The 11,945-nt window shown below is 41.5% G+C and overlaps 1 long non-coding RNA gene across 1 annotated transcript in view; it reads right to left on the bottom strand.

Moving 5' to 3' along the window:
• Positions 1-3,465: 3,465 nt before the first annotated feature.
• The window catches only part of LOC120947072, a 49,435-nt gene continuing 40,955 nt past the window's right edge, over positions 3,466-11,945 (bottom strand). The window contains exon 3 of the long non-coding RNA XR_005750818.1: positions 3,466-3,723. This is a non-coding gene — a long non-coding RNA (uncharacterized LOC120947072). The remainder of the gene's footprint in view (positions 3,724-11,945) is intronic.

Raw genomic sequence — 11,945 nt, 5'->3', positions numbered from 1 at the left:
TACAGGTTACGCCGGGCGCAGTTGTGCGCATGCGCAGATGGGGGCAGACAGTCCGGCGAAGTCACAGCGCATGCGCTGTTTAAGATACGCCCGACGTATCTCTCTGCGACACGGTCGGACCATCAATTGCATGGGGTGACGCCCACTTACAGTTACGCCGCCTTACGCCGTCGAAAATACATTCCGCTGGTGCATCTTGGTGAGTAATATCTTTCTGAATACATTACATGCCTTGTAATAGAAAAAAAGCATGACAGGACCTATTAAATATGAGATCTGGGGTCACAAAGACCTCAGATCTCATATATATATATACACTAAAATGCAATAATAATAAAAAAAAAAATGTGCAGAAGTGACGTTTTGACATCACTTCCGCCCTGCAATGATATGGAGACAGGTGGGAGCCACCTTCCCCTCACTCATCTGCATATCATGCCAGGGAGAGGACGCGATCACCTCCGCCGCTGCCAGAGGCTCCGGTAAGCGTCAGAGGGCACCGGAGAGCGGCAAGAGGGGCCCTTGGGTAAGTAAAAGGGGGACTTTGGGGGGCAGCTGCATCACAAACAGTTTTTCCCATTACATGAGGGTTTACAACCCCTTTAGGGGCAAGACTATCACTCTATCAAATATCGCTGGTGAAAATTCTTATTTCCCCACTTTTAAATGGTGGCGCCATACACAAATTCCCTATCACACCCGGCATAAACTGTGGACAAGGCTAAGGTGTGCAAAAGATTCAGTAGAATGTCTCTATAGATACAGCTTAACCACCATGGGAAAAAGCTAGGAAAAGATAATGACTGAATTCACAGTCCAATCAGAGTACTGTACATAGAAAAACAAATGTTACAGGAGTCCAGCCATGTTCCTTACAATAAGACAGATCATAATTTTAAGAGCTCCATGTTGCAAATGAAAAATCTGGACAGCCATAGCTTATATAGCTGACAATAGCTTTTCTAAAATCAGTGTTAAAGAAGAACTCCAATCATTGACAGTCATTTTATGTTGTACAATGTATGCTTGATGTGTTTTTTTTTTTTTTTTATAACTTTCAAATATGCCTGAATTGATATTTGGAATCCATTTACAGCTTTTGTATTGATTTGCTGTTGAAAGCATTTGGGGTTATTTAGGTTGAACATTGATGTATTAAAAAAAAAAAAAAAAAACCTTCTATACTAAAAAGAGTGTTCAAAACTAAAATGAAGACAGCGGTACACAATTCATACAGTGGTTAAAGTACACGGATTATCTGGAAAACAACAGTAAGATACATGTGATCACAATTCATCCTTTGCAGCAGATGACTAAAATGACAACAGACTATACAGTAGAAGAAACTGTACATGGAGGTTCACCTCTATTAGCCATACAATTAGATGCTAATCTTTAAACAGCCCTTATTTTTATTACATCCCTGCATTGTTTTAATCTTACTTGTAATGGTTATATAATGGTTTTAATAATATTACAAAGGTTGTCAAGTTATTTAATTCTGGGAGTTTTTTTGCAATATGCTGAACTTGCTTTTTGTAGCATGAATATATATGTGACTTTTATTCTATATTGAGGTATAAGTATACTCTTCGAAATAAAAAACAAAAACAAAAGCTTAAGTAGTGATTAGGGATGAGCTCCATGTTCTTTGATTCGGTTCAGGTGGCAAATCTGAAACCCACAAGTCAATGGTAGCTGAATGTTAAAAATCTGTAATGCCCATTTTCTAGGGTAATGGTTCAGGAATTGTCAAACAATTGGCATGGGAGAGGGGTGAGCACTGTCCTGGGGAACATGCATCTGCCCAAGAAATGAATGGAGCTGGGTGATATCACTGGTTGCTAAGAATGCAGCTGTGCCCCCCCCCCCCCCCCCTCAATTTCTTAATGCAGGAAGCCATCATGTGTTGTAGTGGTAGAAAACATGCTATTATTTATGACATTCATCTCCCACTAAATGGACTAACAGGTTCAGTGTTTGGATAAATGCCCAAACAAGTTCATCCCTCATGGTGATCACTGTTTAGTTGACAATGCCTACCTTACTCATTTGAGCCTTATAGTAAGCACCCAGTGGTGACTACTTGGAGAAAAATGTAGCACTTTTGGGTAATTGCCACATATACGATAAGCATACCATTTGCTAGGCCTGAGCACAATTGAATGGGGTCCCAGAGTAAACACAGCTGGAAAATTAACTTTTTTTTTTTTTACTGCCAATCAATGACCACTATAATAACAACACTGGTTTACCTGGAGAAAGTCTTGGAAAGGAAAGTAGCAAAATGTTGCCAGAATTTGGTCACTAAAAAAGTAAAATTAAAGCGTATGTAAACTCTCACATATAACCAGGGAAGTGAACAGCCTCGATGATACACATGGAAGAACCAAATATCCCTGAATACGTTTTACATGTATATATTTTGTCTTCAGCTTTATATACTGTTTAGAAAGTTCAGATCATGTTAGGAGATTTTCTCTTCCTGTTCAACACTGCAGTGAAGTCTGGGCATACAGCCAAGACAGCTGATTGGAGGAAAGATACCACACCCCCTCTTCTCATAGGTAGAGACTTTCAGAGCTGATCGTTGAATAGTTCAGGGCTCTGCTAATCTATTTATAGCATCCTCCCCAACACAAAACTCTGGCTGCTTTTATCATATGTGGCGGAGAACTTGTCAGGAGTTATCAGGCTGATAACAGAAGAACAGAGCAGGGGACAGCCCATCTTTGTCAAGTGCCTCCTTATTGTGCATCTTGAAACAGCCACACCACATGTTTTTCACCTGAATTTATTTGTGGGTTTTTCTTTGCATCTCAAACAATTTTCCTGGCAGTTGTGGCTGAAATTATTGTTGGTTTACCAGACCGTGGTTTGGTTACAACAGTACCCCTAATTTTTGACTTTTTGATAAGAGTTTGAACACTGCTGTTTTGCATTCTTAATACCTTGGATATCTTTTTATATCCCTTTCCTGTTTTATACAGTTTAACTAGCTTTTCCCGCAGATCCTTTGACAATTCTTGTACTCTTCCCATGACTCAGAATCTAGAAACATCAGTGCAGCACTGGATGAAAGATGCAAGGGTCTGTCAGGAGTCCAGAAACTCATTTACCTTTTATACACACACACCAATTACAAGCAAACAGATCACAGTTGAGGAAGGTTACCTTCAATAGTCATTCAAACCCCTTTGTGTCAACTTGTGTGCATGTTATCAGGCCAAAATCACCAGGGTATGTAAACTTTTGATCAGGGTCATTTGGGTAGTTTCTGTTGTCATTATGATTTAAAAAGTGTAAACACAGTTGATTGATAATAAATGGCTTCAGCCAAACACTAACCATGAGTGAAAGAAATGTTTTTTTGTTATCATTCATATTCTTTGAAAAATGGCCAATAAATCATAAATTCGGACAGGGTGTGTAAACTTATGAGCACATCTGTACATAGGTCACATTAAATCTGAAATTATTTATCCTTGTTTTTAATTTTTTTTACATCACAGGAACCTGAAATTTCTTTAGACTTTATATATCCACTGTATATATAGTGCCAACAGTATGTATAGCACTTTACAATATAAAGGGGGACAGTACAATTACATTACAGTTCGATACAGAAGGAAAAGTGGCCTTACTCATGGCGCTTACAACTATTGCGGTGTGTTGCTTTGTTTCTTTACTTGCTGTAAGTGATTTCTTTGCTGAATTTGAAAACTGAAAAAACAAAAAAACAAAAGCTCATCATCTTTGATTTTAAAGGTCATTTCACTGGCAGGATAATTCAAAAATTAAACTTTGATTTCATGAAATGGTTGCTGTAGTAACAGAGGTGAGCTGACAATTAACACTGACTTTCTTCATTCTGCAGTAGAAATAAAAGCATTGGATGTTACACCTAATATACAGAATACAAGCTTTGTTTCAGAGAAGATTTACAGAACTTAAAAAATTGTATATGACAAAATGTGTACAGTTTAAGCACTTGCTGACCGTTTCACAAACATATACTGGCTCGTGTGGGCAAAGCAACGTACCTGTACGTTGCTTTGAAAATCCCACCTAGTGGGCACACGCGCGCCGCAAGCTCTGTGACCATGCCCGTGGGACCCCCGGATTCGATGTCCACCAGTGTCCCGCGATCATGTCACGGAGCTGCAGAACGAGGAGATGCCTTTGTAAACAAGGCATTTCCCTGTTTTTCCTAGTGACAGGACAGTGATCTACTGCTCCCTGTGATCAGGAGCAGTGACCAGTGTCATGTCACTCGTAGCCCAGTCCCCCACAGTTAGAATCACTCCCTATGACACACTTAACCCCTTCCTCGTCCCCTAGTGGTTAATCCTTTCCCTGCCAGTGTCATTTACACAGTAATCAGTGCATTTTTATAGCACTGATCGCTATATAAATTACAATGGTCCCCAAATAGCGTCAAAAGTGTCTGATGTGTCCACCATAATGTTGCATTCACTCTAAAAATCGCAGATCGCCGCCATTATTAGTTAAAAAAAAAAATATTAAAATGCCATAAGGCCCCGTACACACGAGAGGATCTATCCGCTGGTATTTATCCGTGGATCAGTTCCAGCGGATAGATCCTGTGGTGTGTACGGCCCAGCGGATATTTATCCGCGGATATTTTTCGGGCCGATGGATTTCCAGCGGATAAAAATTTCTTAGCATCTAAGAAATCTATCCGCTGGAATCCTGTCCAGCGGATTGATCCGGTGGTCTGTACAGACTCACCGGATCAATCCGTCCGATCCCCTCCCTCGCATGCGTCGTAATGATTCGACGCATGCGTGAAAGTACTTACCTCCGGCGCGACACGTCACCGCGGATGAATTCCAAATCCGGAAATCCGGCGGACCGTTTCCAGCGGAGATCCCCTCGTGTGTACGGGGCCTAACATTTCTGTACTGTATCTCTGATCTTTAAAACTGCCAGACTTTTTTTTTTTAAATCTTTTTCTGGGCCAGTCTGATCTCTATACAATATGCAAAAGTTGGTTTCTTACCGAGCCTCTCTTTGGAATAGTACTAGTGGGGTTGGGACAGATACAGCTAAGACAGAGGCGGACCCATACAGAGCGTCACTGATCTGTTCTATTCCCTGCCCAAAATCAGTGGTCTGGTCTACTAATAACAGTATTCCCTTTCAGTAACATCAGTCACATTAATTTATTTGCACCAATGATACTAATGAATAAATAATTACTTTGCACCAACCTAACTTATATGCAAATATAATATTTCTGCACTAGTTCCAATAAAATATAAATTCAATTGCTCTGCATTATGCTAACACGTAATTATATATTGTTTTCTGCACCAACACTGCAATATGTAAATGTCATCTTCCGTGGATATACACTAGTAACATAATTTCTCAGCACCACATACAGTTTTGATTAGCGAGTTTGGAAAAAATATATAATGCATGTGTTGTGTATATATATATATATATATATATATATATATATATATACAATCAATATATAGATCATAATGTGTTAATAAGTGAAAGACATGATACCACATTTCATGTATCAATATCACATTTATACATGCAACCAATGAAAATCCATACCCCAGCTTTACTACTATGAGGAAGGCTGCTATAGCCGAAATGCGTTAGTGGTCTCTACACTGTGTCTTTTGATATGTAGCCAATAAAAGATTTTCACAGAAGAGTGCACAGAGTGGCCAGCTTTTCTTTTATGAAACCACATACGGGCAGGTTGTTTCTACACAAGGTGATCTATTGATCGACTTGTGTACAACCAGCCTGTCAGGTTTTGCCTGAACAATCTGTGCTGCCGGCTATAGCTGCTACACTGATCATTGTATTTTGATGGCAGGGAGTGCTCCCTGCTGTAAAAATACAATACCACAGTGGGAAGGATTTCCCATACACCTCGAATGGTTGAATTGGTGGAATGAAAGAAAAATATCAATGTATGGGCTGCTTTATTGAAAGGATAAGACAGGCAGAAAACCGCACATGCTCAAAATCAAGTATGAGATGGGAGCGCTCTTTCTGGTAAAACTAGTATTCGAAATGGAGATAGCACATTTGTCACGCTGTAACAGACTGAAAAGCACGAACACTGAAAAGCGCAAATCGTCTCTCACCAAACTTTTACTAAAATGAGGATCAGCAAAAGCAGCCCAAAAGGTGGCGCCGTTGGAATGGAACTTCCCCTTTATAGTGACGTTGTACGTGTTGTACGTCACCAGGTCCAATTAACAGGTGTGTGGTTCTGAACAGACAGTGTGCATGCAGGACCACTCATCCATGCCTGCACACCTGTCAAATTAGAACTTGTGGTGTGCTCGTACAGCTGATGTGTCTCCATAGAATAACAGGTGGCTCCAGCCACACAAATAATAAATGTATTCACACAGCCAGAGTCCTTAGGGCTCATTCACACATGAGGTTGGGGGCAGTAAAACCCAATGATTGAGCTGAAATATTCCCACCCTCCTACAGCTAACCCCTTTAGCAACAGAGGCAGCAGCTAGGTGCATACAAAATCTACGTAAACCACCAAATCAATGAGCTGAACGTTCAAAAAGTTTTAATATTGGTGTTCTTTTGGCAAGGCAATATAAAAAAGATTACGCGATTCAGTGGCTTAGAGTTCTGCCCCTTCTTTAGGGATAAGATATTGTATATACAGTACTTGGGAGGGCTGAAAATAGTAGAATCGTTGCAACTGATTATTTGGGGGAAAAAAGAAGGAAAGAGCAGAAACGGCAGACTCACCAGAACCATTGTGCCTTTTTTTAAATGTCTAACCATCTCCAATCTCAATCGAGCAATGAGCTGAATCCAACCCCTCCGTCTCACATGATCCAGAAATCAAGTGTGAGGCCTCATACACACGACCGAGAAACTCGTCGTAAAAGAAACATTGTTTTCCTCGACGAGTTCCTTGTCAGGCTTGTCGAGAATCTTGTCAAGCTTTCTTTGCATACACACTGTCAAGACAAAATCTCGTCGTTCTCAAACGCGGTGACGGACAACACGTACAACAGCACTATAAAGGGGAAGTTCGATTCCACTGGCACAACCCTTGGGGCTGCTTTTGCTAATCTCATGTTACTGCGTGTTAAGCAAAAGTTTGGTAAGAGACGATTCACGCTTTTCAGTCTGTTACAGCGTGACGAATGTGCTATCTCCATTACGAACGCTACTTTTACCGAAGGTGCGCTCCCGTCTCATACTTTATTCTGAGCATGCGTGGGTTTCTAAGCATACACACGAACGTGTTTCTCGTTGTAAACCAGGCCGAAGAGAAACACGACGAGGAAATTGAGACTCCTGACGAGAAAAAAGAGAACTTGTTCTCCTTTATCTCATCAAGAACCACGACTGTTTTCTCGACGAAAAGCATACACACGACCGTTTTCCTCGGCAAAAAAGCTCTGCCACCAAGTTTCTTGATGGATTTTGTCGAGGAAAACGGCCGTGTGTACGAGGCCTTATCCTGTGTCCTCTACACCATTATTTCAAGCAAACTTTTCAGTCCAGGTTACCTCAATGAACCAAAGAACAACTCCCTGCATGTTATGGAGATGAGGGGGAGGGAGGTATTCTGCATTCCTAAGGGACTTCTTCTCCAAGGGAGTCAATGCTGCCTACACACACACACACACACACACACACACACACACACACACACAGTATATAAATAATTATTTGATATTATTATTTATTACTGCATTTATATCTGACAATTATAGGTTGCACTGCAGATGCCACTGCAGCTTGTAGGGGTGTTCATCTGGAAGGTGAAGGCTTGTAGGTGATCACTAAATTATAATGACCTCATAATCAGGAACAATTCTGATTGGTTCCTAAAATATAAGTGGGAATCCAAGCTGTCAGTGACAGTCACGATTAATAACTTCTAGCCAAGCAAAGTGTTGGCTGGTGGCATTTAAAGGAGGGCCATTTATAAACATATCCCCAGCATTGGACATTGTGCTGGGAAGTGCTTCCATACAAAGAGTAAAAAGAGGTGAATACTAGGGCTACACTAGTTTTTTTAATCTCTTGCTCCTGAGAGATTTAACCACTTGATGACAATTATCTCATTATCGTTATATTGATTTCATGCTTTAATGAGATGACTGCCAAAAAGTTCAGTTCCTCAAATACAATGCAATCTATTTAGAAGAATTTCAGAGGCAGAGATGACGGGAAGGTGGTGAAGTGCAGCCTATTTTCAGCAAAACAGACCATCAGTTTGTAAAGTTTAGCGGTTTACTTTCTCAGCCTAATAGCTGTTTTTATCTCAGTGACAGTTAATTAATCTCACTTGCTGCTAAAAAAGTAAATAATGGGGTATTTTGTTTTATTCTAATTATACTCTGGCAGCCAAACATACAACTAGAGCTAGCCCAGGCTCTTATCACATTTGTGGATCTATCCCATAAACATATTATACAGTAGTGGATCTATCCCATAAACATATTATACAGTAGTTGATCTACCCCATAAACATATTATAGTAGTAGAGTGTTGCAACATGTTAAGCCCCGTACACACAGGAAGAATGTTGGGAGAGATTTGCTGGTGCAAAAAATACCGGTTGACATTCTGCCCATGTGCATGTCAATCTGTCCGACAAAAGCTGAGCAAACAAGGTCCATAAAGACATGGATGAGCAAGTTTGGAGAGGAGGAACTTGACTGACCTTAACCTGATAGAACACCTTTGGGATGAATTAGAGCGGAGACTGTGAGCCAAGCCTTCTCGTCCACATCAGTGCTTGACTTCACAAATGCGCTTCTAGAAGAATGGTCAAACATTCCCATAGACACACTCCTAAACCTTGTGGACAGCCTTCCTAGAAGAGTTGAGGCTGTTATAGCTGCAAAAGGTGGGCCAACTCAATGTTAAACCCTACGGACTAGGACTGGGAGGCCATTAAAGTTGCTGTTGAGAAGGGGTGTTGGAAAAGCACAACAGCATGTAATGCAAAGTTGTTAATAAACTGACAATACTGTATGCATTATACCTTTCTATCTAGCAGGTGGCATTGCAGTATTATAGTGTGTATTCTCTATGGTAATTTGATCACAGGATGTACCCATCTATGTACTTGTATTCTTCATGTTCTTGTTCCATGCTGTAAGATATGTTCTGCCATTCTCCATAAAAGTAAAGCTGTTTTCTGTATCCAAGAAGCCTCTAGTGCATGATTTCAATACCCTGACAATAGCTCTCAGGGGCCTGTGGTCCACCATCGGAGCACTGACTCATTGGGATCCCTTGTTACCATGGACACCTCTATTCGACTTCTACCAAACATGGACTTTACACAAAGGACTTTACCTATGCAGGTATGCTGGGGCAGCCAGAGTTAGGTGTAGTTAGGAAAGGGTATAAGAGAGAAGATCTGGCAGCTCCAAAGTCCTTGATGCAAAAATGTTTTGGCTACATATGAGCATTAAGACCCTTTTCACACTGAGGCAGTTTTCAGGCATGTTAGCGCTACAAATAGCGACTGTAAAGCACCTGAAAACTGCCTCTCAAGCCACCCCAGTGTGAAAGCCTAAGTGCTTGCATATTAAACCCTACAGACTATGACTGGGATGCCATTAAAGTTCATACAGTATGCATGTAAAGGCAGGCGTCATAATACTTTTGACAATATAGTATATATATAAAGTATTGCTTTTTACATTTGAATACAGCAGTTGAACCATGAATGTTGCAAAACATGTTACAAAGACTGAAATGTTACAAATTTTTACCATTATAAACATATTAGGCCCCTTCCTTTGCAATAGATTGTTTTTCAAAGGTATAACAAAGTTCTTAAGATACAAACCGTATCAGACAGATATGAAATTATTAATGCACCCTTACAGAAAATCAAGTGTTAGATCATTATAAACATAGCACAAAAAACAAGTTTTTATTAGGCCCCTTCTGGATTACAACTACTATTGAAAAATGTTGCAATAGTAGAGCATCTGTGTACATGTTATTGGGTTGTCATTCATTATCATAGTTGCCAACAGTCACGGATTTCCTGGCACATTCACGGGAAACTTACTGTTGTCCTGTGGAGACTTTGGGCCAAATCCACAAAGAGCCGGCGTAATGTAAATTTTTCCATTTAAGTTACACTGCCTTAAAATTTCTACCTAAGTGCCCGCTCCACAAAGCACTTACCTAGAAATTTTCGGCTGTGTAACTTAAATTCCGCCGGCGCAAGGCGTTCCTCTTCAAATGGGGGCGATTCCCATTTAAATTAGGCGCGCTCCCGCCGTACTGCGCATGCTCGTGACGTCATTTTCCCGACGTGCATAGCGCGAAATTACGTTACGCCGAGCTTTGTGGATCGCGTCGGGTCAATAAAGTTGCGTCGGGAAAAAAAAAAGATACGGCGGAAAAAAAAAATTCAAAACAAAAAAAAAATCGCGTCGCTGGACAGAAGGGTCTGTTTTTACATGGTGTAAACAGTTTACACTTTGTAAAAGCAGCCTTAATTTTGCGTTTGCAAACTAAAACTTACGGAGAAAAAATGAAGCGTAAAAGCTTTGTGGATCTCCGTAAGTGCTAATTTGCATACCCGAGGCGGCATTTCGACACAAAATGCCCCCAGCGGCGGATGCGGTACTGCATCCTAAGATTCGGCAGTGTAAGTCCCTTACACATGTCGGATCTTCTGCCTAACTATGGGAAACTGATTCTGTGGATCAGTTCCATAGTTAGAAACAGGGATACGACGGCGTAACAGCAGTTACGCCGGCGTATCCCTTTTGAGGATCTGGCCCTTTGTCCTGGAGAAAATCCCAAGAAATTATCAATGTCCAGGGCAGCAGCCACTTTAGTGTAAAACTCCACTGTAACACACAGGTTAACAGGAGAGCTTTTTTTCAGATCTGCCTCCTCCTCTCCAAAAAAACTTAGCATGCAAGGAGATCAGGGGCGCTTGCCTGTCAGTGATTGTATGGGACTCGGAGAGCGGGCTTGGCCAGCCTCAGAGAGGTGGAGATGAATGTGGCAGGCCAACCTGAACTGAACTGCAGCCCGTGTGCATCCAAGCAGAGGTATGGTTCTACCCTGCAGTTTGGGCTCTCTCTGCAGCTATATGTTTTTTTTTAATTTTGTGAGGAAGGGAGAGATTGGGGTGGACGGAGCAGTCTCTGGTGTGATGTCCGCAGTCTCTTGTGTCATGTCCACAGTCTCACGTGTCATGTCCGCAGTCTCTCTTGTGTCATGTCATGTCTGTAGTCTCTCGTGTCATGTTCGCAGTCTCTCTTTTGTAATGTCCGCAGTCTCTCTTGTGTCATGTCCGCAGTCTCTCTTGTGTCATGTTCGCAGTCTCTCTTGTGTCATGTTCGCAGTCTCTCTTGAGTCATGTTCGCAGTCTCTCTTGTGTCATGTTCGCAGTCTCTCTTGTGTCATGTTCGCAGTCTCTCTTGTGTCATGTTCGCAGTCTCACGTGTCATGTCCGCAGTCTCTCTTGTGTCATGTTCGCAGTCTCTCTTGTGTCATGTTTGCAGTCTCTCTTGTGTCATGTTCGCAGTCTCTCTTGTGTCATGTTCGCAGTCTCTCTTGTGTCATGTCCACAGTCTCACGTGTCATGTCCGCAGTCTCTCTTGTGTCATGTCATGTCTGTAGTCTCTCGTGTCATGTTCGCAGTCTCTCTTTTGTAATGTCCGCAGTCTCTCTTGTGTCATGTCCGCAGTCTCTCTTGTGTCATGTTCGCAGTCTCTCTTGTGTCATGTTCGCAGTCTCTCTTGTGTCATGTTCGCAGTCTCTCTTGTGTCATGTTCGCAGTCTCTCTTGTGTCATGTTCGCAGTCTCTCTTGTGTCATGTTCGCAGTCTCTCTTGTGTCATGTTCGCAGTCTCTCTTGTGTCATGTTCGCAGTCTCTCTTGTGTCATGCCCGCAGTCTCTCTTGTGTCATGTCC

This window comes from Rana temporaria, chromosome 8 (assembly GCF_905171775.1).
Source record: "Rana temporaria chromosome 8, aRanTem1.1, whole genome shotgun sequence".
Lineage (NCBI taxonomy): Eukaryota > Metazoa > Chordata > Amphibia > Anura > Ranidae > Rana > Rana temporaria.
This window is presented reverse-complemented; position numbering and strand designations above follow the sequence as displayed.